This window comes from Toxorhynchites rutilus, chromosome 2 (assembly GCF_029784135.1).
Source record: "Toxorhynchites rutilus septentrionalis strain SRP chromosome 2, ASM2978413v1, whole genome shotgun sequence".
In the NCBI taxonomy this organism is placed as follows: Eukaryota; Metazoa; Arthropoda; class Insecta; order Diptera; family Culicidae; genus Toxorhynchites; species Toxorhynchites rutilus.
In genome coordinates, this window is record NC_073745.1 from 340,353,360 (window position 1) to 340,376,514 (window position 23,155).

The following is a 23,155-nucleotide window of genomic DNA, read 5'->3' on the forward strand; positions in this document are numbered from 1 at the left end:
ATCCAGTTTGCGACAATCTTTTAACATAACAAATAATGGGCCGTATTATAGAAATCGAGGCGATAAGAATTTTGCTCGTTAGACCTATTTTACTATTATAGAAATCGAGCAATTCGATAGCACCGAGCGAGTGATAGCTAGCGATGCAAGTGTCAGAACTTTTCGAGTTGTTTGGTTCACTTGTTGCATATCTTCAGAGAATTATTTTGTTTTGGTTTGCGTCCCTGATATTTTCCTTTAGGAAACATTTCAGAAACGCTTGAATATATGCAATTTTCAACACATGTTCGTTTGTTTTGATCAGTATTTGTTTTACGGTGCTGCCAGAATAGTCTATACAAGGTAATTGTTCAATCCAACATTATTCATATTAATTAAGTTATAATTTACAATGCAGAACTTACTTCCAGCACATATTTCAGTGGCTGAAAACGAGTGGACAGACAAATCACCACCTGTTTGAACGACTCGTTGAACCAATGGAAGCGAATGTAAACATTGCTCGAGGTATTTGTGGAGGAAGTTCATATAAAATCCAGGTTAAGGTAACGTTGGAGGAATTTAGTGAGGAGCTTAATGCGCTGAGACCATCAATGCGTCTTGGTTCAGAATGCCAGAAAGTAAGTGTTTCTTCTACGATACATACAACTTCATAAGTAAATTTTATCATATTATTTGAATTACTATCAAACGAATTTCCTACCTAAAAATGTCTTATTCCTGCTAGCGTATGTTAGTACGTGTTACTTTTGTCAGCAATTTTCTTTTTTATTGCTATACTATACCGAACTTTCTATACCATATGCTAAAGCTGAAATGTCTTGCAAAACAATTATGATTTTTTTTAAATTACAGATTTGGATTGACATGAGGTGAAAAGTAAATAAACACTAGCACACAACAAGCGAGAATTCAGGGCCAAAGGTGGTGACCCAATACAATAATGCTAATGACGCCGCTACAACAAGAAATCGACACTAAAAGAGAATTACATAAAAAAATGTTTTCCTTAAAAAAGTGGAATTTATGTGTGACTCCTTACGGAATTACATAGATTGCTGTTGTGAAAATAAATGAAAAGATTCATTTTCTAATAATTATATTTTTGTAAAGCAAATTGTTCCATGATATCGTTTTTATTACACATCCATGCATGCATTATGCCTATTAAGCTTCATTCGTTGAGGGAATATCAGTTTTCTCCAAAACATAACCATATTAATACTTTTGGAAATACATTTTCATAGCAGATACCTCAAAAAACGATTTGGCATCCTTTCTATAGTGCTTCGTGAAACATTTCAAGCTTGTTTCAAAATATTTCATAACAACCGCTGACATTCGAGCTTGCTAACGAATCGAGCAGTTTTCCTCGATTTCTATAATTCCAGATTTTACTCGGTGTGATAGTGATAGTGATTGTATCGAATCCTCGATTCGATTTCTATAATAGGGCCCAATCAAGCAAACCATTTGTCATGACAATTGTCATGCGAAAATGCGAAAACGGAAGGTTGGCGTCGACATCATGCCTCATACCGTATGTTTCTATTCTGTTTTCGCATTTACGCATGACAATTGTCATGACAAATGGTTTGCTTGGGCCCAATGAATTACTCTCATAAGCCCAAAAAGTTGTCTACAAACCCCACGGATACCGCTTTTATATTTTGTTTTCCCTATAAAACCTGAACTCCTTCACTTGATCCTGGAATGGTTGGAACGGTCGATAGCCTGCGAACAAGACTTCATGAAAACTAAACTCTGACCTTCTAGTTGTCGAAAGATGTCGTTATTCAAATCTGCAACTTTTCACACCCAAAACAAAAACACTAGGACCTACTCCTATATCAACCTCCGTACATCCGAAATATGTTTTCCGTGAAATAAAAAAATCAACAAGGGAACTTCTAGTTAACAGCCCAAATGTGTGCGAAATCATATTTTACCCCTTGGATGCATTCACAAGCAAACGATTTTGCATGTCCGTTCATCACGGCAGCTAAAGAGCCACGGACAGAGATTGGCCAGCATCCACCGCAGACCAATCGAGACTGAAATGAAATTTCATACCGCTATTTATAATGATTTCACCCTTTCACGACCAAGGGAAATATACAAATTCCCTTCTACAAAAATCGTTATCGTTTGTTCAATTTTTTTTTACTGAATGTCAAAATAAAGCATATGTCCTTGCTGCCTTGGATGTGTTTGTGTTTCTGAACCAAAAAAAAAAAAGAACTGGCAAACATGGTCCGGTTTGACTTAACAAAGACCACATAATAAATGCGCTATGTGCAATGTCCACTTGTGCTTCACAAGTAAACGTATTTTTTTCGTAGAATACCATAACTGACTATTTATTTTACTTTTCTGATAATTTTTATTAGGTTTTTTGAATTACAAAGCAATAAATAAAATACCGATATAATAAACCTCTTCACTCTTCAACTTCAACTTCTTCAACTCTTCACTTATTTACTTTTATGGTCAATTGGGAAAAATATTTCCCATGAAATTAAAGGTAGCCTATACACCCTGCTAGGTTTTTCTGGTGACATTCTCTTAATTAACATCCACAATAGCTAAAATATTGTGTTGTATTGGCATATTTAGCCTTGGACATCTCATGGTCCTGAACAGGTTAAATAGTTTGCTTTCGACGCAGTTTTGAGCTATTGAAACAAGTTTTTATGACCAATTAGTAAAAACCATCTCTCGTAGATCTTTTATGTTTCGAATAATGTTATTTTCATCTCACTTCGTTCATCCGGTAGAGAAATATTATCGCTCAAACCCTTGTACTTCAAACGTAACCCTCTTGTTTCGAGACATTAATTTACACCCCACTACAGAGATGAAAGATGTAGTATGACAAAATAATGAACACAAAAAAAAATCAAAAAAGCTTATATAACATAGACTTTTCCATTGTGACATGTTTTGTTAGATAATACCATAAGTAATAACCGGATACCTTCATTCAAAATCAGGATTTTTTACAATATAAAAGTAGAAGGGTCTAAGCCTAGGGGCACGGACGGAAGTTTGACGTAGGACTGTGATTGTTCAAAACACTTGGTTATTTTAAATGTAATTCTTTTCATTGTTCAGAAAATTGTTAGTTTGACTCTTTTGAAAATGAAAAGGACCGTTTGTTGTATGTACTCATAACCTTCACACGGTTTGTAACGAACAAAGAAAGAGAATAAGCTTCTGGCAGGATGTTCAATTACAAGTGATTACCTTGAATATGAAATTTATGGGGAAGAAACAATAAAAAAAAACAGTTGAAAATACTCACGATTTCGTAATATTTTGAGGTAAAATACACATGGAATCATGAAGTTGCTTTATTTTTAATGGATAGCTATGGTATTGTGTTTTCTTTTCATTGCACAATGGTCCAGGAGATGCATTTAAGTGGAAATTATCATCTAGAGCTTAACAGTTATTCTCTAGACAAAAACTGTCTTCGACAAAGTTATTACATATGATAGAGCGCTCGTTTTTATGTTGTCAAAAATAGGGTGACCAAAATTGTCGATGAAATAAAAATCTAACTTTCTTATCTTTATAGATAGAGGTGAACATAGTTCGACAATTTTGTAGCTCCAGTTATTTGAGACATCTTTGTAGAACAAAGTTTTTCTCTATCTCTTGGAGTAACCGATATAGCGTCTTTTTTCTATGTTACGTTAGGGTCATCATGAAAAAAACTGTTTGTTTGCTCTAACTTATATATTCCAAATTTTACATGCGAACTGTCTGCGAAATATTTTTAGAGCTTACTAATACAAACATTTTTCGATGCAGAACTTGTCAATATCTCAATTTTACTCAAAGTTATTTATATTTCTTCCCGAAAAACACGCTCTTTTCATTTGCTTATTTTAATAAACGTTAAATTTTTAGTAGAGTGACCCCCCTCTATAGAAATCAAAGACGTAGTCATGCGTCAACACAGTGGTACACACACTCTTTACAGATGCACGGGCCGAAGGTTGTGCAGTTCACTGATCATTCAACAAGAGCCAAAGGTTGTACCGCTCATGACAACTCTACACGAGCTGATGATTGCGCCGGCTAGTGACCATTCTATCCTGGATTCCTCGAGTCGAGAAAGACGCACCACGCTAGATATGGGGTACAGACTAGGGGGGCGTTGCTGATTAATGGTCAGCTGTATCCCAATAGGAAGTGTGATCGAATTGAAAGAGGAAGTGATGTTCATAGATACAATACAAGAAACGCGAATGATGCAAGAACACCCAACTTTATGTTTAGTAGGTCGCAGAACTCGTTGTTATATAAAGGTATAAATTTCTTCAATTCGATGCCCAGAGAAATTAAACGTGCGGCAACAATGGCAGAGTTCAAGAAAATGTGTATTCCACACGTAAAATCTGTTTTGTAAACAGGTTTTATAATATTTTTTTCCTAAATCATTCATTTATGTTTTCAATTGATAAAAATTAATAAAATTTATTTACAGGTTAAACTACCATGTTCGTACTGATGATGATGATTTTTTTTTGTTTTGTTTATGTATATTGTAAAAAAAAAGTAATAAGCGTTGTCTACGAGAGTTTGAGCCTCGCGCGCGTTTGGTCGGCCTGGACTATGTTAATGGAACACTGGCAGAACACTGATATATAATGAAATTTTTATGTGGGTCTGAAGTGGAAACTGGAATGGGGATAGCTCATTCAGAATTGTCGTAAACTATCTTATCATAAGATGGTTATATCGAGTATTTGTGAATGTGGCAGATCTCTATCATGTTCTAAGTAGACACTTTTAGATATTGGGTTCGATTCCCAATCTGTCAAGGATCTTCCCGGGTTGGAAATTTTCTTGACATGCCTTAAAAAAACTTTGGGTCTGAAGTTGGGATTATCATTATGATAATGTCGATAAGGATAGGACCATTGTTTTTCTTTTAAAGTTTTTGCCTATTTATGATGTTCGATTAATAGAATATCATGCCTGCAACAGAGTCAGTTCGCTGTTTTGTTTTATAATACTGATATCTTAATTTGGTTAAATATAAATATTATCTATTAGATAAATCGGCCAGTTCAAACCTTTGTAGGGGTATGAGGTGGGTCATCATCATCTTTCTTATAAGGAAGTATCCCGTGTCGGGCACACGTACAGAGCATCGAAGACTGCGACATACCAATTATGAGAACACTTGTAATCGCGAGTAATCGGTTACATATTACTAACATAGTTGTAAGCAAACATTGTCAAAATATTGAACTCCCCGTTAGGCTGACGCCATATGAGCCTTAATAAAATATATATTTTGGATAAAAAAAAACACAGTGGTTTAAGGGTATACATGATTTACGATATGATCCATAACACCAAACCTACCATCATTTTATATATACCGATTTCTACCACTGGTGGTCAAATGATTGCTTTTCGAGTGAACGTTATGTTTCCTTAAATTGATCGTGAAAAATACAGAATCTTGCATAGACATTGAAACACAAATTATTTGAAAATCTTTACAGATGTGAGGGTTTTACTGAAACCTTTTTCTTTTTGCAATATCCAATTTGACAGGTTTTTCGTCACTCTGAAATTTTGCTTCAATCTCCTAAAGTAGATACTTTTTGATACTTTTAAATTTTTGTTCCTGAAAATCTTGGTATTCAGTGGCCAGTTCCTCTGCCAACTGAAATATGCATTCTTGTCGCGATATGTTTTCTCCGGTTGTTTGCTTGTATAAAGCAGCCAAACTTGAAAAAATGAAAAATACATGAGCAGGCCATCTTTGAGATTGTGATTTTGTGCTATAGTTTTTAGCCATTTGGTCAGTCATATCCACACCATATTTAGTGTTGCTATAATATGCAATAGTCTCAGGTACACCCAACCTAGCGTTGCTAGAAAGCATTTCATTTTCGGCAGAAACCATGTCTTTTCATGCCTTGTAGCGTCAATTGAGCAAATAATGTCATCTTTCCCCCAACGCTTTGAAATGTTTGTTTGTATGGAAGCAGACATCTTTTTCTTTTTTCCTTTTTCTAGCTTTTTTTGGGATTGCACCAAAACAAAAGTCCAAACGACGTCAACGGGGATCGAGCCAAGGCCGACTGGAATGTAAGACTGTTTTACACGACCACGCTATCCTCATAGCTAATGATGCTAATGATGCACAGAAATGTGATAATATTACATCCCTTTACAAATTGAAGTTGGAAGGTGTTTTCTAATTTTACTTTTAGAAAACACTATCTATATCCAGCCGTGTACATATGTGGCAAAGTAACGCGTGTTTTTTTGAATCGTGTCTCTTGTTTCGCTCACTCGTATTAATCTTATATTGCCGTACCATATACAGTCAACTCTCCCTAACTCGATATCCAAAGGAACCATCGAGTTAGGGAGGTATCGAGATACAGAACATTTTTTCCTAATTTTTTTTTGTGTCTCAAATTGTCATATATTAGGGTAAGTGTCCCAATTATGGTATGAATTTGAATTTTTGATTCATTCCCTTAAAGTGAAAAAACACCTTTCTCATATAAAAAAAATATTTTTTCCAGAATCTTTCAGGAGGTGATAGACGGTTATATTTCACGAAAAAAATCCTTCTACGCATATGTTAGAATTTCAACGATGACAGACTTATAGAACTTTTTCTTTGTTTCGGATTCTGTTGGCTCAAACTGACTCTACATTGAAAAGTATGCTACGTAATCCGATTTTGTTGCTTTCATTTGAAAGATATGAAAATTTAGTACAGGATATAGTAGTGGAACATCTAAATTAGTGGATTAAACATTTTTGAAGTGGAAAATTTAAAAGTTTTTTTTTATTTGTAATTATTAATTTTATCCTAAAAATTCATACTAAACTTGATTGTTTCTATCAATTAAATTAAAGCTCTCTAACCTCTCTACAATTTGTTCTTTGACGCCCAACTTCTATCTCTCTTAATTTCGCTGCAATATCGATATAAACAATTCCTGATGAAGATTCAATCAAAATCTTAAAAAATCGCGATTTTTAACCCACTGTACTTATAAAAGCCACTTAAATTTCACCTTAATGCTGAAAGGTTAATTTTTTTTCTTGAAATTATTCATATTTGAATTATAAAAAAAAACTTTTTTTTTCAAACTGTATACAATCGAGTCCTAAATTTTACATAATCGAATCATATAGAATCGACTTTGTATATAATCGAGTCCGACTTGTATGAGGCACTAGTTAACAAAGAAAATATTGATTAAGTATGTTACTCAAACTGAATTCTAACGATCACGCAGGAACTGTTCAATCACAAAGAAATGTTCGAATAGTTTCACAGGAACATTTTCAGTTGATTTCAATATTCCGGACATATTCTTCAGGTTTGATTAAACGTTCGAATTAACATCTCAATAGAACTACTATCTTCAGCGTTTTTCTCAGGTTTTTCAACACTTTCCAGTATATTGGTATCTGGCATCAGATCACAGCAAATCACGTTTTGGTCCTTTTTGCACTAATTATTAAAAGACATTGAGCAATCGAACGGTATTGTACCGTCGACATCGCTCACGACACATTAATTTTGCCAGCGGAATATCACTCCCGTCCATGTTGGTGGTGCTTTAAAGTTAGGATTTCCCAGTTTCTGGACAAATTCTCAAGCCATATCCCGAAGAATAGAAGAGGGGTAAATTATTTTGTCTAGCTTGACAAGACAAAAATTCATTGACCGCTCCAGCTTCTCGATTCTGACCAACCTTATATGCTTTTGGTCTAGATACAATTTTCCATTCCGATTCCATTTTTACTTTAGTTTGAGTAGTGTTGATACCGCACTTTGTGCAATACTGAAATTATTTGCAGCTTCAGACCTCTTCCGTCCATATTTTTTCGACCTGCTCGATGATGCTCAAACCTTGCGCAATGGTTAGCGTTTTGATTGTTCGCTTGAAAGGTTTCTCGTGGTTTTCCATACTTGAAAAGAAATTGTTTGATGACACGAACACTCCGTCTTCACTTTCAAGGGCAATTGAAATCTGAGGTAATAACGCACAAAAACATGTACGCGAAAATCAATCGAGTTAGGGAGGTAAAAATCCATGGAAAAATGAATCAAAACACATCGAGTAAGAGAGGCATCGAGTTAGGGAGGTATCGTCGGTCGAGTTAGGGAGAGTTGACTGTATATTATACAAATGCTTACCAGTATATGAGAGTCATGACATTTTCTGTTATTTTTACGCTCATTCAATTTTGGGTGTATAAAGCGGAATTCTTCCAGGTCCAGAGCCATGTGGAATTTTCTTCCAAACAGTTCTCTTCACAATGATCTTCGGAACTAGAGAACAATTTCATTCTTTTTTGTCCTTAACATGTGTTCACATTCTCTTCCACATTATCGGTGGATTGAACACAATGAACACCTGGAATTTAACAATTTTGATTGAAGTGTCAAAAGCGGACCGCTCTGGTAGGATTAGTGTTGATGTCGACTGTTTCCATCTAATGTTCCGATGCAGTGCACTCAGAACGCAGGTAATGGATAAGGAATATTATAATTGAGTGCAAATGTTTTGATAATTCAATTATTCGTTGATTGGTTTCGGTACAGATGTGTTGTTTAATCAAACATTTGGTTAACAACTAAACTACTCATGATTTATAGCAAAGATTCCGCCTATATTGCCCGACCCGAATATTACAATCCAGAAAATTCATTCATGTTCAAAGCCTCGAAACTTAATGTACACACTGTGTAAGTGTGTAATCCAAGAAAACAGAACAGAATGTAATTGAGTCCCATGACTGAAAAGGATTCAATTCACGATCAGACATTTTATTCGGCAATACAACCTTAACATGTTGAGCCCCAGCTTGCTCGTGCTGCGCTTTCCATTCAGTTCTCATCAAGAGTGTTTGTGCAATATCAGTGTCGGTCACAGTTCCCAAAAATACGTATTGTATGAGAAGAAAATAAACAGAAATTCGACTAGAAAATAGTCATATATCGTAAAACATCCGGAAACAAACCATGCTTTTATTTCCTTATTTAGTGACTGTCAGTCCCAGGGATTACCCTTCTTACTAACGAAAAGCTCAATGTCAGTCCCTAAAGACCGACACGGGGTTAATGGTATTAATCTCGAATCAAATTAACTGACAACAAAATGCAACACGTTGGTAATTCAAAGTTCTTCTCAAAAATTCACCTAAGTAAGTTATGCTAAAAATTACAACAACTAATCTTTGATTTATGCTGACAAATCTAATAAATAATCAGGGATGCATATGAAAATGATAATGTAGATTGGTCGAAGGTTACATACATTTTAAAACTAAAATGAATAATCACATATCTCTCTGTGCACAAATATGGTTTATACTCATTCTCCACCGCGGAAATATCTTCACAACGTCATTCGTTTGCTCTACTCGAGAGCGTTGTATACGCGTTCCAAATGTGTTAGACGTGGGTGTGATGATTCAAAGACGCGATACGATGTTAGTTTATCCCTCACGAATGTTATTAACCTTGAATATCGCTATTTGCAATACCAACAAATTATTTTTTACCCATATCATCTCAGCTGCTATTTTCAATTCAGGTGGAACTATAGTACACATAGTGCTGGACATGGTAAGCACTCGTGTCAATAAAACATGTTCCCTCAATCACTGTTAAATGATTTATCACCGCTGATTATGTTATCCAACATGTAAGCCCTTTGTTACCCCAACCTTTTCCCCCCAAACACCTTTTTCCATTATTTATGTTTTTTTACACACCAAACAGTGCACCCGAAGAGACACAACAAAAGATAGCACGTAGTCCAGAGATAGCATCAGCAATCAGCGATGTTCCGGAAATGGGTGGCGGCGCTGGGGTCCCTTTGTTTGACCACATTGTGTCCAATGAACCGCATACATATGCTGATAAGTTGATGATAGGCGTGAAATATTCGGGAAAAGTGAACTCCCAATAAAGTCCGGTGTAGTGACAGGGAAAATTATCGATGAGCATGATAAACCCGTCAACGGCATGTGTTCATAACTAACTAGACCACTTCTATGCCATGCTATTTTGTGCTCGACCATAGTTTGAAATATTCATAAACACCGGAAAATGTCAAGCTTTCTTCTTTTGTATTCGCTTAAAAAAGAGTTCGATGGTAATGGCATTGAAAAGTGATTAGAGATACAACCTTTGGCTCTGACATCCGCGTGATACCGATATAATCCGATGTCCAAATATGGACAGACAGTGGCGAACCGTTTACCGGTTTTCCGCTTTCTCCGTTGCAGCGTTATTTTGGATGACCGAAGTGTCGAAGAAGCTATAATCAATTTGCCAACAGCCTTAATTATTATTCTCGATTCGTCTACTTCTTCATTCCCTTTCGTTGTGGAATGGAACATGTTGGAAGCGATGATGTAAATCGCGCTCTCAACCTTCATGGTTTTATCACGAAAGGCTGCAATTAATCACCAATGCTTGAGACAGCATTCGATTCAGTTGCTCGCGCGCGTTGATGATTGAGCCACCACCACGGGGTGTTAATTTCCATCGCTCAACGGTATCTTTATGCTAACTAGTGTGGTAAATCCCGTTACCGATTGCGTTCTACATGACGTTTCCCATAAAGACATGGAGGCGAATGTTTGATCTTCAACCGATAATCAATCACTCGCAGCACTTTCCAGTCATTTCCCACGGAATCGTACGCGGAACGGGGAACGATTCGTAAACTCACTCTTGAGGGGGGGTGGGGGGAGTGGAATTCAAGCAGAAGTCTGTTGATTGCGACTGTTTCAAATAACGCACTCCAATTTAGGGCACACGGATATAAGGAAACCCGAAAAGTCCAGCCAACGGTCAGACGGTTCTGGAAGGGGTGTGTGTAATTGTTTTGGGCTTTCTCGTCTCAATCCAATCTCAACCGGCGGCCAGCAGGTTTTTGCCCTCGCTCAGGTGAAAGAAGCTTGTTTCAGCCCATTCGCATTTTTTTTGTGCCGCTTCCCCGCAGTGCCTTTAAAAGTCATGAATCATGCCCCTTCGATACAGTTCCAGTTCCAGTTCGCGCGGGGATAGTGAGCATTGCTGGAGTACAGATCGGGACCGAACGAGTTGATCAGCAGCTCGACTGTCGACTGTGGAAGGAGAAGCTGCAGCTGCGGTGGTGCTGTTTCGTTCCTTGTGGACACAGCCGTGAGCCTGAGTACATGGTCATAAAGTTTCACTACGCACGACAGCGGTGACGCGTCAGTGCTGGGAGATGCATAAAGGATGGTATGCAGTGACGGTTGATATATAAAGTTACTATTACAAATGCAATAAGTATAGCCTTTTCATTTTCATGTCATTGTATGAAATCGTAAATTAGGGAATTTCAAAATGTATTGCACATCAATCATGGTCGGTGTTGAGTCAGACTGGACCATGTGACATTTTTCAGATTTCAAGAAAAAACCAATTTGAAGTTTGGTGCTATAAGGAGTTTTCATTGAGCACTCACAACAATTTCGATACGTTATTCCTGATGTACGCGTGATTTTGCAAATCTGATGTGTGGTTTGTAGCTTATGTCATGCTTAACCAATTACTGCCCAAGTGTAGGTTATGTTTACTTTGCGACTTTTGTGGGAAATTCGAACTTTGCAAACTTCAATACACAACAAAAGAAAAAAAAAGACAGAAAAAACACTCTTAAATTGTCGTGTGGTATCATTTAAAATGCGCTTAACACTTAAGTAAAACGGGCATTTTTGCGTATTAAATTTTATACGCTGGGCACTAATGGGTTAACCAAATGCAATCAATAACTAATTATTTTTAATTTTGCGAACGCCCATATACAAATTATATATTTTTCAACTTCATGTCCTCCCCGTCATCCTCTTTCATTAGTTAGCAGAACCTAGCCTCTATCAAGAACAGCGTCAAAAAATGTGTAAGCAGACGTCGCCCGTAGGACACAAAACTTTTTCCACTTTGCGTTGTAGCACAGATGTTGTTATCCACTGTTGGCAGGGGTTATCAGACTGGAAAAACGTTTTTGCCAGTAGCCGCAGAAGATGAAAAAATACGTAAACGAAAGTTAAATACATACAAGTAAAGTAAAAAATTCAAAGTAAAAAAAAAAAACAAGAATTGGTGAAACTTTGCGAGTTTTGTTAGATCAATCTGTACCTTTTTTTCCTCTGAACTTGCTTCTAACATGTTCATGGGGCTAATGACAAACGTAGTCGAAATAAATGTATAAAAATGTGCTAACGTGTAATTTGAACATCTGTCAATATCATCACACATCGCAAATAGTTGGCAGTTGCAAGAAGCTGCAAAAACTATATGTATACTAACTGACCCGGCAAACGTTGTTTTGTCATATAAATTATTTCAAGTAAATATTTTAGTTGTTAAATAAAAAAATCACTACTGTATCGTAAGTGTTTTTGAATATTTTAACGATTGAATGTGATCGAATGTGATCAATAAAACAGAACGAATGAAACGATTTGAACGAAAGTGTGGTTGTTGTTTATGCTGCCGGAAATGACGCATTGTCATTCGATAAAAAAAACGTGCAACGCTCGTGACTCATCTATTCTATCCTGTTCTATTGTTTTCCATTAAGAATATAAATCTTTATTCTATATTTCATTTATTATACTATATTTATAATTATTATCTTTATTCAATGTATGTAAAAATTGTAAGAGGTGAAAAACTAAGAATATATAAAAAATTGTTACTCGATGTCGATGTTAGTCATAGTCCTGACCTAACTTAACTATTTCTCTGATCAACCTCGCATTTCAGTCAAAACTTTATCCATAATATAAAATTATTATCAGACACAACTTTCGTTCAAGATTTTTCCCCATTTGCAGATAATGAGTTACTGTTACAAAGAACACATATTTGATAAAAGAGAGTGTATTTGTTACACCCGAAAATCTATTATCATTTTCTGTTCAAAGAATTGGAACACGAAGCTCAATGTCGTTTGTGTGGCAAAATTGCTATATTTGCTACATTTGTACATTTTTAAACTAATCAAACTAAAAAGGGGAGTACGAGGCAATTCTCGTTTTTACCCTCACCCGAATACATCCTACAACGTGTAAAATCGAATTTGTGTAATGTAGTAATAAAGCTCATTGAAGACATAATTTCTAGTTTGAACACACGTGCTGTAATGCTATGAAAATGCATTGCGTTTTGGCCTGGCAATAGCAAGGGCTGTGTCGGCGTTGCTCATGATAGCGTCTCGTAAGAGAATAAATGCTTCGCAGGAATCGCAGCCGTTCGTTCTCTACCTTCGAGTAGACGTCGAAAATGAATTATTGCGACAGTCTAAAACAGCGTAGAATTACGCTGTCCTGACCATGTCGAGTCGTCGTACCATACACATAAAAATCCATCGAGCTCTCGCCACTCTCTTGTTTGTTTCATCTCCTCTAAACGCGTGTTCATAAGTATTGATTCAAAATAAGAATTGACGTTCATAATGAATGCTGTAGATGTGGCGAGATCTCGTTGTTTAATGTTTATGCAATATCCGTATTGTCTGTTCAAAACGGCCGGGGAATTTTTCGTCAAAAAATTTCTTTCTACGGATTATTGTTTCTCCTTTCGAATCACAATTTCTCACGTCTTTCCGCAGTCCCCTGCCATGATTCCAGTAACGTCTTCAACAGCATGCGCATTCGATCAATAGCGTGATTATCTTTTTGCAATTCGAGCATGTGTGATTTGAAGAATTTTCTATAATTCATTGTACTCATACAAAAATGCTTTAAGCGAGAGGAGGAAGAATGTTCGAAGAAGCGGATGTAGCGCCATCAACAACGTGTATAAATTCGTTTGTAAAACAAACCACGATTAAATTATATGTACATTTTCCATATATAAATACTAAGCGCGATTAAAAATAGGAAATCGTGGTAAAAATCTAGGGTTATTTGTATTTTAGAAGCCGAATTTAAGAAAAAAAAATCAAAAATAAAATAAAAATTATTCAGATCAGAACCACCCTAATCGGAATTAAATGTAAAGTAATCGGTACCCTAGCTGTATCATATATAGTATACGACCTGATGTTTGCCAAGTTTTTTGTGCATAGTTTCACAGAAATCGGTTGAGCCGTTTCGAAGGACTTCGACCACGAACATCGTTACACGAGATTTTTATATATTACTAGCTAACCCGGCAAACTTCGTCCCGCCCATTTACTTGATTAATTCTCGAGTAATGCAGAAATTTGTGTTTTATTTGTATGGCAGTCACCCCTAAGAGAGGGGGGAGGGGTATCTAACCACCATAGAAACATTCATTGCAAAACTTTCACATGCCAACTTTGGTTTCGTTTGCTTGGTTAATTTCCGAGTAATGCAGAAATTTGTGTTTCATTTGTATGGCAGCCCCCCCTTAGAGAGGGGGGAGGGGTCTGAAAATATCACGAAAACCTTCCCCGGTCCCAAAAACCCCTACATTCCAATTTTCATGTCGATCGGTTCAGTAGTTTCCGAGTCTAGAAGAATCAGACAGACAGACAGACATCACTCCATTTATATATATATATATATATATATATATATATATATATATATATATATATATATATATATATATATATATATATATATATATATATATATATATATATATATATATATATATATATATATATATATATATATAGATAGATAGATAGATAGATATATAGATTAGGGTGGCAATGAATGTATGGAATCGAATGTATCGAATTTCAAAAACCGACCATGTACATTTTGTTTATTGACCCAAAAAAATGACATGTGTAAAGTTTCAGTTTCAGCACAATCGGACATGATTGAGTGGTGGCTCAGAGCGTCCAAAGTTTGATTTTTTGACCACTCAGACTCCCAAAAAATGTCTCAAAAGGGAAATTGTCGACCAATTTTTTTTTCTAGATTACACTATATGTTTTATGCATTTTGGTGCATTTGGCATCGAAAACATTTTTTCGATTTTCCTAATTTCATGTACACCCATTCCCAATCCCCTTGTAAGATTTTCGAGGGTCAAAAACCCAAAACTTTGAGGCACATCTAAAGCATGTCAGATTAAGCTGAAATTTTGCACAGCTATTTTTTTTGGGCCAATAAATAAAATGGCGTTGGAGAACTTAAATTCATCGATGGAATCATGACCAAGGAGGTTTATTTGGATATTTTGAAGCGGAAACTACCAGCGTCTGCACAAAAGCTAAAATTTGGGCGCAGATAATCCGATCGAGCATCTCTGGTCAATTTTGAAAATATTTCTCCAGGAGCAAAACCCAACAAGCAACCAGCAATTGTGGCAGGTAATCTCAATTGAATGGGACAAAATCATCCCGGAAACAACCGCAACAAGCTCGTTGATTCGAAGCCACGACGATGCTGAACAGTTACTGAAGCCAAAGGTGGTCTCACGAAGTACCAAAACTATGTGAGCAAGAGTGTTGGATATACTTTTTCTGCGTTATTTTAGATTTTTCTTTACAAAATGCAAGACTTTTTTTTAAATTTTGAACACACATGAATTGGTTTGGTTTTTACACAAATAATAATAAACAGAACAACAGTTAACCGTGTTTAATTTTCTGGTGGGTTTTTTGGAAGAAATCTAATTTTTCATTGATAGTGGATAAACTTTTTTGCATACTGTATACAGTACGAAGTGCCTGCCGGAAGTTGTCGCCTTCATCAAGAAGTATCACTTCAAGAAGGATGCGTTCTTTTGGCCGAACCTGGTCTCGGACCGCCCACTCTTCCAACATCCATCAGCTACGACGGATAGAAATTATTTTCGACAAACCTCAAACAGAGGATCTACTCCAACAATTTCATTGGCCAAAACGAAGAAGCAGTTGATTGCTAGGGCCACGGAAGAACTGAAGAACATATCAACATCCATCTATTCATCGGCTATGGCTAAGGATGTCTCAATCGCATGACACTTCACACAACTCTATATTTTTGGCACAATAGCAGCTGTATTCGAATATCTAGCGAAATACGATTGCCCGGGACTGTGCTTTGTCACCATAAATTGTAACTGACGGAATGTGGCAAGAGTTTCTGATGATTGTTTCAACACAATCTATAAACGTACTGAAATTTCAGGAGTTTCATTGAGGAATTTAGCTTAATATTTATGGTTAAGATAAATTTAACAAATCACTGTACCGTTTACAGTGATCTTCAAGAAGCAAAATGGGGGGAGGGGAGGCTAAGGGGTACTCACTTCAATAAGCCGCGAAGTTCGTTTGACGGTAAAATATTGAACACGGACCGTAGAGCAGATAGAGCAGGAAGAAGGAAAAACTCATTTCCAACTGAATGCGAAGGCCGGTGGCTCCATAGTCCACTGATTATCCCCAGTGGAATATTCAATAAGCCGCAATAAGCCGTGGTGGGTCGAAATAATTTTATTAACAGATGATGTATATTAGATAATTGGATAAATTGTTTTTAGCACGTTTTTTATGATGACTTCAAGTCCTTTTGAATAATAAAATTATAAAATAATCATTTCCTATAGGTCATGCGATAGAGAGATGAATAATGACTTATTCACATCAAATCTGGAACAAAACGGTTCGGGAGAAATTGAGATATAGTGTTCCCGTGGCCGAGTGATTAGCGTCCCATAATATCATGCCGGTGATTCGGGTTCGATTTTCGTTCTGGCCGGGATACTTGCGACTTGCACTGTGATCACGCGTATTCCAGAGCTTGCCACTCAAAATGCATCTAAGGCGTATTATTTGCCATAGATATCTAAACTAAGAACTAATGAAAATGACGTAAGTAATACTACATTGAGACGTCAAAGTTCCTTTAAAAAAATTTCTGAATATAATCAGAACAAAAAAAAAAGCTTTGAAATCGGCTCTGCAACGATACGATAAGCGCTATTTTGAGTTCAAAAGATTTGTTTCAACATAGTTGCTTTATATAAACATTATCAAACACACTGATGACTATGTATGTAGTATTTGTAGTAAATAAATGAGTATTTTTTTCATTCTAATAATATATATTTTTTCTACAATATTCGTTGGTTTGATGGTACAGATTTTTGGAAGAAAAAGTACAGATGAGAGAGTTGTTTAGCCCCTCTGGTACAGATTAAAATGTGGCAACACTGGTCACGAGTACAATATTCACTCCCAACATTTTTTCAAAAATGGCCGAAGCAGTGTTGAAAGTCTCTATATAACAGTAAAAAACCAAAAAAAAAAACATGTAAGGTAGAATGAAGAAATTAGGTTATAGAGAGTAACGCCGAATTGTTTGCAAACATGTCTCCACACGTCGCAAATAGTGAGTAAAATCCAGAAAACCCATCATTAAATTGTTCACTTGTGTTACTACCTTCACTGTTTTTGTTTTAAGCAAAATAAAGGTGAATAAATTTTCCGTATAATGTTATATAGTATAACAACGAATGATAAAAAGGATAGTAGTTTGCCCGGATACCGTATACCGGATATCCGCCAAGCTTCGGGCAGCCGGGCAGCCGGCTCTTCATTTGTGAATACAAAATTTAAAGAAACTGCATGTGAGCATGAAACAAGTAAAGAATTACATTTTAGGATTTTTTATTATTATTTATGAAAATGTGTTTATTAATTTTACATAAAAATAATAAACGATTGGGACTGTTCCAAATAAGTGGCAAGTGAATAAAAAATAGTCAGCGTCGTGTTGGGAAAAAAAACCCGTTGCTAAAGAATTGACTGTTCTGTGAAAGTATTTCATACCTGGAACTCTAAGCAGTACCCCCATTTGGCAAGGTTTGCTAGAATTTACCTTTAAATTTAAAGTGTTCACAGCGAAAAACTGTTCTCTTAAGCTAACCTGGTAAAATAGAAATAATACTGTTAATTAATTATAGTCCGTATAGGCTGGTTATTACCAGATTTTCGTGAAAATGGGTTGTTTTGTTCCTTATCGCATAATATTAGACCCTTTTTTTAAATTTTTGCTTATGGTGCTCATTTTCATTTTAAGGTGGTCCAAAACATCATTTTCCTTTTTTTCCCAAAATGAAACTTTTTCAAAAATTCATAGCTTCTGATTCGCTGAACCGATTCAGATTTCTCGTGCTTAAACTTCTTGAAAGATTTTTGTACCTAGTTTTGATCATCTGAATTACTGCAGAGATATTGAACGGCATTTTGATATATTCATTTGTGAATTTGTGAATTTGTGAATAGTGATAGTTAGGTTCATCGATCAAACGTTTCTAGAGCTAAAAAAAACCTTCGTTTGACTCTGAGCGCGTTTTAGGTGTTGTCTCCGCCCAGAGAGGCATCTGAGCAGAGATCCGAAAAGTTGATGAGTAGAGATGAGATCGAATATAGACAAGAAGGTTCACCTATACTGATCGATGAGTTTATTGTGACTGACCCTGTTCTGTACATTTCTTGCCGTATTTATACCATTGGCATAGTCATTTGAATAGCGCAGTTGTTGTATGGGTTGCGTCTAGAATATTCGCCATAAACAATTACACTTTGTATAGCGGATTCGTTTCCATCCGTTCCAATCTCTTAACAATTTGTTTGTTATTGTTTTGTATGTTGTGATTGTTTGTTTTGTGCTGTCGTTCACCGCTAGTGGTAAGTACTCTGTGTTGTACAATTATGTCAATCAATAATTATCCTTTCAGGTGATTGTTCTGGACATCCGTGGACGACGATAAAAGGTGAGTGACAATAAATATACTACTATATATCTGCGCTAATTATTCTCGTTTTCCAGGACTCAGGATGAGTGTTTCTAGTGTGTTTAGTGTTAAGTATTTTATAGTTTTTGTTTATGTGTTGAATGAAGTTTTTATGAATGAAAGAAAATGTGTGTTGTTTTTAATTTGTCTGCCTGTCTGGGCCGTAACAGGTGTATTTATAGCTTGTGTAGAACTTCAGAAATAATTCCGTTCATATTTTCCATGCATGAATAAAACTTTAAAATATTTTATCAAAACATGCTTATTAACGATGAACTATAAAAAAAAGTCTGTAATGGATTGGATACGAATTCATAACGAAGTGTAATTAGGTAAGCCAACCATTTATCCAACACAACCGTGTTTAATGACCTGATACCAATTTGATGGACAGTGAAAATTTGTTAAATTTGTTGAAAAAAAAACACTCATAATCGTTCAAAGAGAGTTTTACGACTTTTGGTTTCCATCACTGATCGTAAGAATACATATTATTTCATTTCACTTCATAATCATTCTTTCATCGAACATCCAAACAACGTCCAACATGTGCCGGCTATAAATATCCGACGTTGGCAATTACCATCGAACATCCAGATCCAATCTAAGCAACGGAACCCGACAAATATTCGGGTACAGTTATGCTCGTAACTCCCTAATGATCTGCTACTTTTCATCGTAATTCCATCTGAGATTTGCATCGCTACACTTCTTCCCGCCGCCGCACTTAAAATTCCCACTGCGAGCGTTGGTGTTTAGCAACTTGCCGCAAGGTGTTTCTCCATTGCTCTGGCGCGCACTCCGCACAATCCATCGGTAGGTACGATGGTCCGAGCGCCGCAGCAACAAAAAAAAAGCACAAACCGGTATAAAAGTGAATGGAATGCAAATAACCTGCTTGAAATGCAGTTCCACACACCGAGGAGCCGGTGTGATTCCACCGGAAAAAGCCAGCAAAAATCCAACCTACCTTTTATAGGTGAATGGGAGCTTCTCCTCTCGCTTCTCCTGCTCTCGACTTCTCGTTTTCTAGCGAGTCCTCCCACCCACGGGTTGCTGCTTCTAACGTGCCGTCTCTCACACAGGCTGGCAGCAAAGAATTCCACTTCGTTGTCCTTGGCAGTTGGATTTGATTGGATTAACGCCAAGAAACTATGCTGGGCGCGTCGCACCGCCGTTGATGAACACTAATCAAATTGAGAGCATCTCGCTCACTCCTCCTCTGACTCAGCTACAATACTCTTAATTATTATCCCGATCCAGGAAACTCATAATTGCTACCATCTTCTCAAACATGCCGGCATATCCACTTTCACACTCTTTGCCACTTATTCCCTATTTTCCAATCGACGAACATGTAGGGTAACAATTTGCATCAAAGTATAGCTATGCGAAGTAGGCATCAGATGCTGCTCACACGACACAGATCACATTCACTCGATGCTTTTACGATCATAACACATCCCTTCGGAATTTGCACAATAACAACACAACATGCTCGATCTAATTTCAGCTTTGAACCACTTCCGACCGGCCGAAATTAAATGATTAAGTGATGTTTTTATTTGTGCCGCCAGATGCGAACGTGTTTTTCCTCTTATCGGGTAAAACGCAGCGCGATTCGCGACAACAACCGCGTGAGTCACACACCTTCGCACGTCACAAACACACACACACACACACACACACACTCACACACGTGAGTCGATTCGAGATATACGCGCGACGATAAGCCCCGTTTGGTTGTTGATGCGCAGAGCAAGTCTTGAGTATTGACGGCATTCGCGCATGGTAGCCGAACCGCGTTCCGAAGCGAACTGAGAGCGAGGTGCGTTTGCGCCGTGATGAATATTCCCTCGCTCTGCAGGTGTGAATGCGCCGTTTCACCGGGAGAAGAAAAAAAACAAAAGAGAGGATCGTGGGAATCGAACGCCAGGTGGAAGAGATGCTGAGATAGACTCTTTAACTGCATTCGAATTCGCCGATGTGTTCTCAATTCACTCGGGAAAGGATAACACAATTAGTGCTAATTCTTATGAAGTCAACCTCCCCCTTAAAAACCACTTTAAGCCACATTAGCTCTCGAGGACCAGCGGGGGACCGAATTCACATGACGATGTTTCGATCGCTCTGCTGCCCTTTGCGAAAGTTCGAAAACAGTTTAATTCAATTAATTAGCGTCGTCGGATGTTCCCAGTGTAGCCTGCAGCTTTGTACCACCTCGGATGAGCTTATTGTCACACAAATGCAATTATTTTTCACATTTTACACACCACCATCGTACTTGACCAGACGGGACACCCTCACAGAAGCTCACAGGTCCCATGGTTGGCGCCGCCGGCGTTAGCCATTGTCCAGTTTGTAGAATTGTTCCACCCATCCACCATATCCATTGATGGTTCGGTCTCGATAATCAGTCCCCAGTTCCCGGATCGAAATTGGAAAATTATTTGAAGAATGGGCACGGGCGAACTTTCCCATCCCTTTTATTCCCGAACGGGGAATCTAGAGTATGTCAACACCCGTATCCGTTTACGGCGGCGGCGGCTTCATCTGCAGGAATGGAGTGGGCGAACCTGAAATGGAATTAGTTTTTGCACCAACGGAACTACGACTTCTCGCCGGCAGTTATTGACGCCCAACCGAGCGAAGGACGACGAGTGCTGTTGCCGCTGTTGTCCTTTTTACAGATGAGAGAATGTTTTGCGACAATCCGATTAGAAACGTATACACACATCGCAGGCGTTGCCTGGGTGGATGAACTGGCTGAATTTGGACGTGTAAGCCCCCGGGGAGTGAACTCTATTTCGATTGGGTTTCATGCTTGGCGCCTGGCAATCGGCGCTGGCGCTGGTCATCGCACTGTGGGACAAAGTGGGATTATAATAGAAGCTGGAGCTGTGTGATTTTCCCGCATGGTGGAGGTATGTGAATTATATTATTGAGCCGTTGAATAATCCTTCATCAATATTCGCACAACTTTCTATTTTTATACAGAAATTTCCACATTTTCTAGGAAAAAAATAGTTAAGTTTGTACTGTGTAGTTGATTCTAGCTCCTGATTTTGACGTAGGATTACGTCTTTCGGGAACATATTGGGGTACAACTTGAAAATCGAAAATCGAGCGCATCGTGAAAATTGTCCAATTTCAAATGCTTATTGCTCAGTCATTTCACGATGCATTGATGAGAATTTTGCGTCAATCAATTTCGGCACTCCATAACATTTTTTTACATTGAATAAAATAATATATGTCATGAAACTAACTATCGAACAATTGGAAAATCTCAACCCATATCCCAACGGAAATACCTACTTCTGATTGGTCGAAATCGACGACACATGCGGCAGGTCCCTAACAGAGACATCAAAACCAAGCTGCCTGGCGGAATCGGCATTGCAGATACATGAAAGTAGGGGGAGCTTTTTTTCCCACCGACATGTATTCCCTAACAGAGATTTCAAATCCTAGGTGTCTGGGGAAAATCAGCATGTAAATACCCTCGATAGTTTAACTAACTAAGTGTTCATTGTAACTAGCGTGGGCATTTCTGATTGCATACGTGCTGGCGAATGAGTTGGTAGAGATGAACGAGTAGCTGAATAGAACTTATGCTTGATAGAATATAACTAAAATTTAAATTTGGAACTTTTATGTTGGTTGCTTCGTAAAACTTTTAGCACAACTGTAAGTGTAAAATTGTATATGGTAGCTATTGTGTTAAAATGACTTGAAATATGAAACGATTTTTTTTTCTCCCAAGGAAAGTTCATGCGACGAGCAAAATTGGTAAAATGAAGGAATATTCGAGAAAGTGATTTCACATATTCTCTACATATCGTATTGGGTGCTGTTAGCATAATTGAAATTCGCATTGAGGCATGCAGCATCGTGTTCCGTTGGGTTTAAAATGAAAAGGAAATGGATTGAATAAACACTCAGAAAATAAAAAATTATGAATGGAATTACTTTTCCATTTCAAATATATTTTCTCTATACTATAGTAACACTTTTTTTCGGGTGAGAAAAATTGTGTTCGATAATGATAATTATCTTATATTGCTTTGATGAGCTTTTTTTTCTTTATTTCATCCACACATAACACAGGAGCCATCTCGTCTAGGACCACAGAAGGCGGCTTTGGTACGTGATACGCACTATCTAATGACTAATCACCATCCTTCTATCATTATCACTCGGTTATGGACACTGGTGAAGTGAACAAACAATACCTAACAACCAGGCAAAACGGACCCAAATCATTATTGAAGAGTTTAACAATGTAATTCTTCAAGCATATCCAAAATCAGCATACAGCAGATAGCCTAATGGAATCCTACGTCAACTATGCGGTCGTGTCTTGGACACAACCCTCCTGTGACTTTTTTCCTCCGAAAC

General features: G+C 37.2%; 1 protein-coding gene across 2 annotated transcripts in view; it reads right to left on the reverse strand.

The window, feature by feature from the left end:
* The window catches only part of LOC129771963 (uncharacterized), a 238,277-nt gene extending 217,713 nt beyond the window's left edge, over positions 1–20,564 (reverse strand). For both annotated transcript variants that reach the window (XM_055776133.1, XM_055776132.1), the window contains exon 1: positions 19,725–20,564. The gene's annotated coding sequence lies outside the window, so the exon portion shown is untranslated. The remainder of the gene's footprint in view (positions 1–19,724) is intronic.
* Between the last annotated feature and the right edge of the window lie 2,591 nt (positions 20,565–23,155).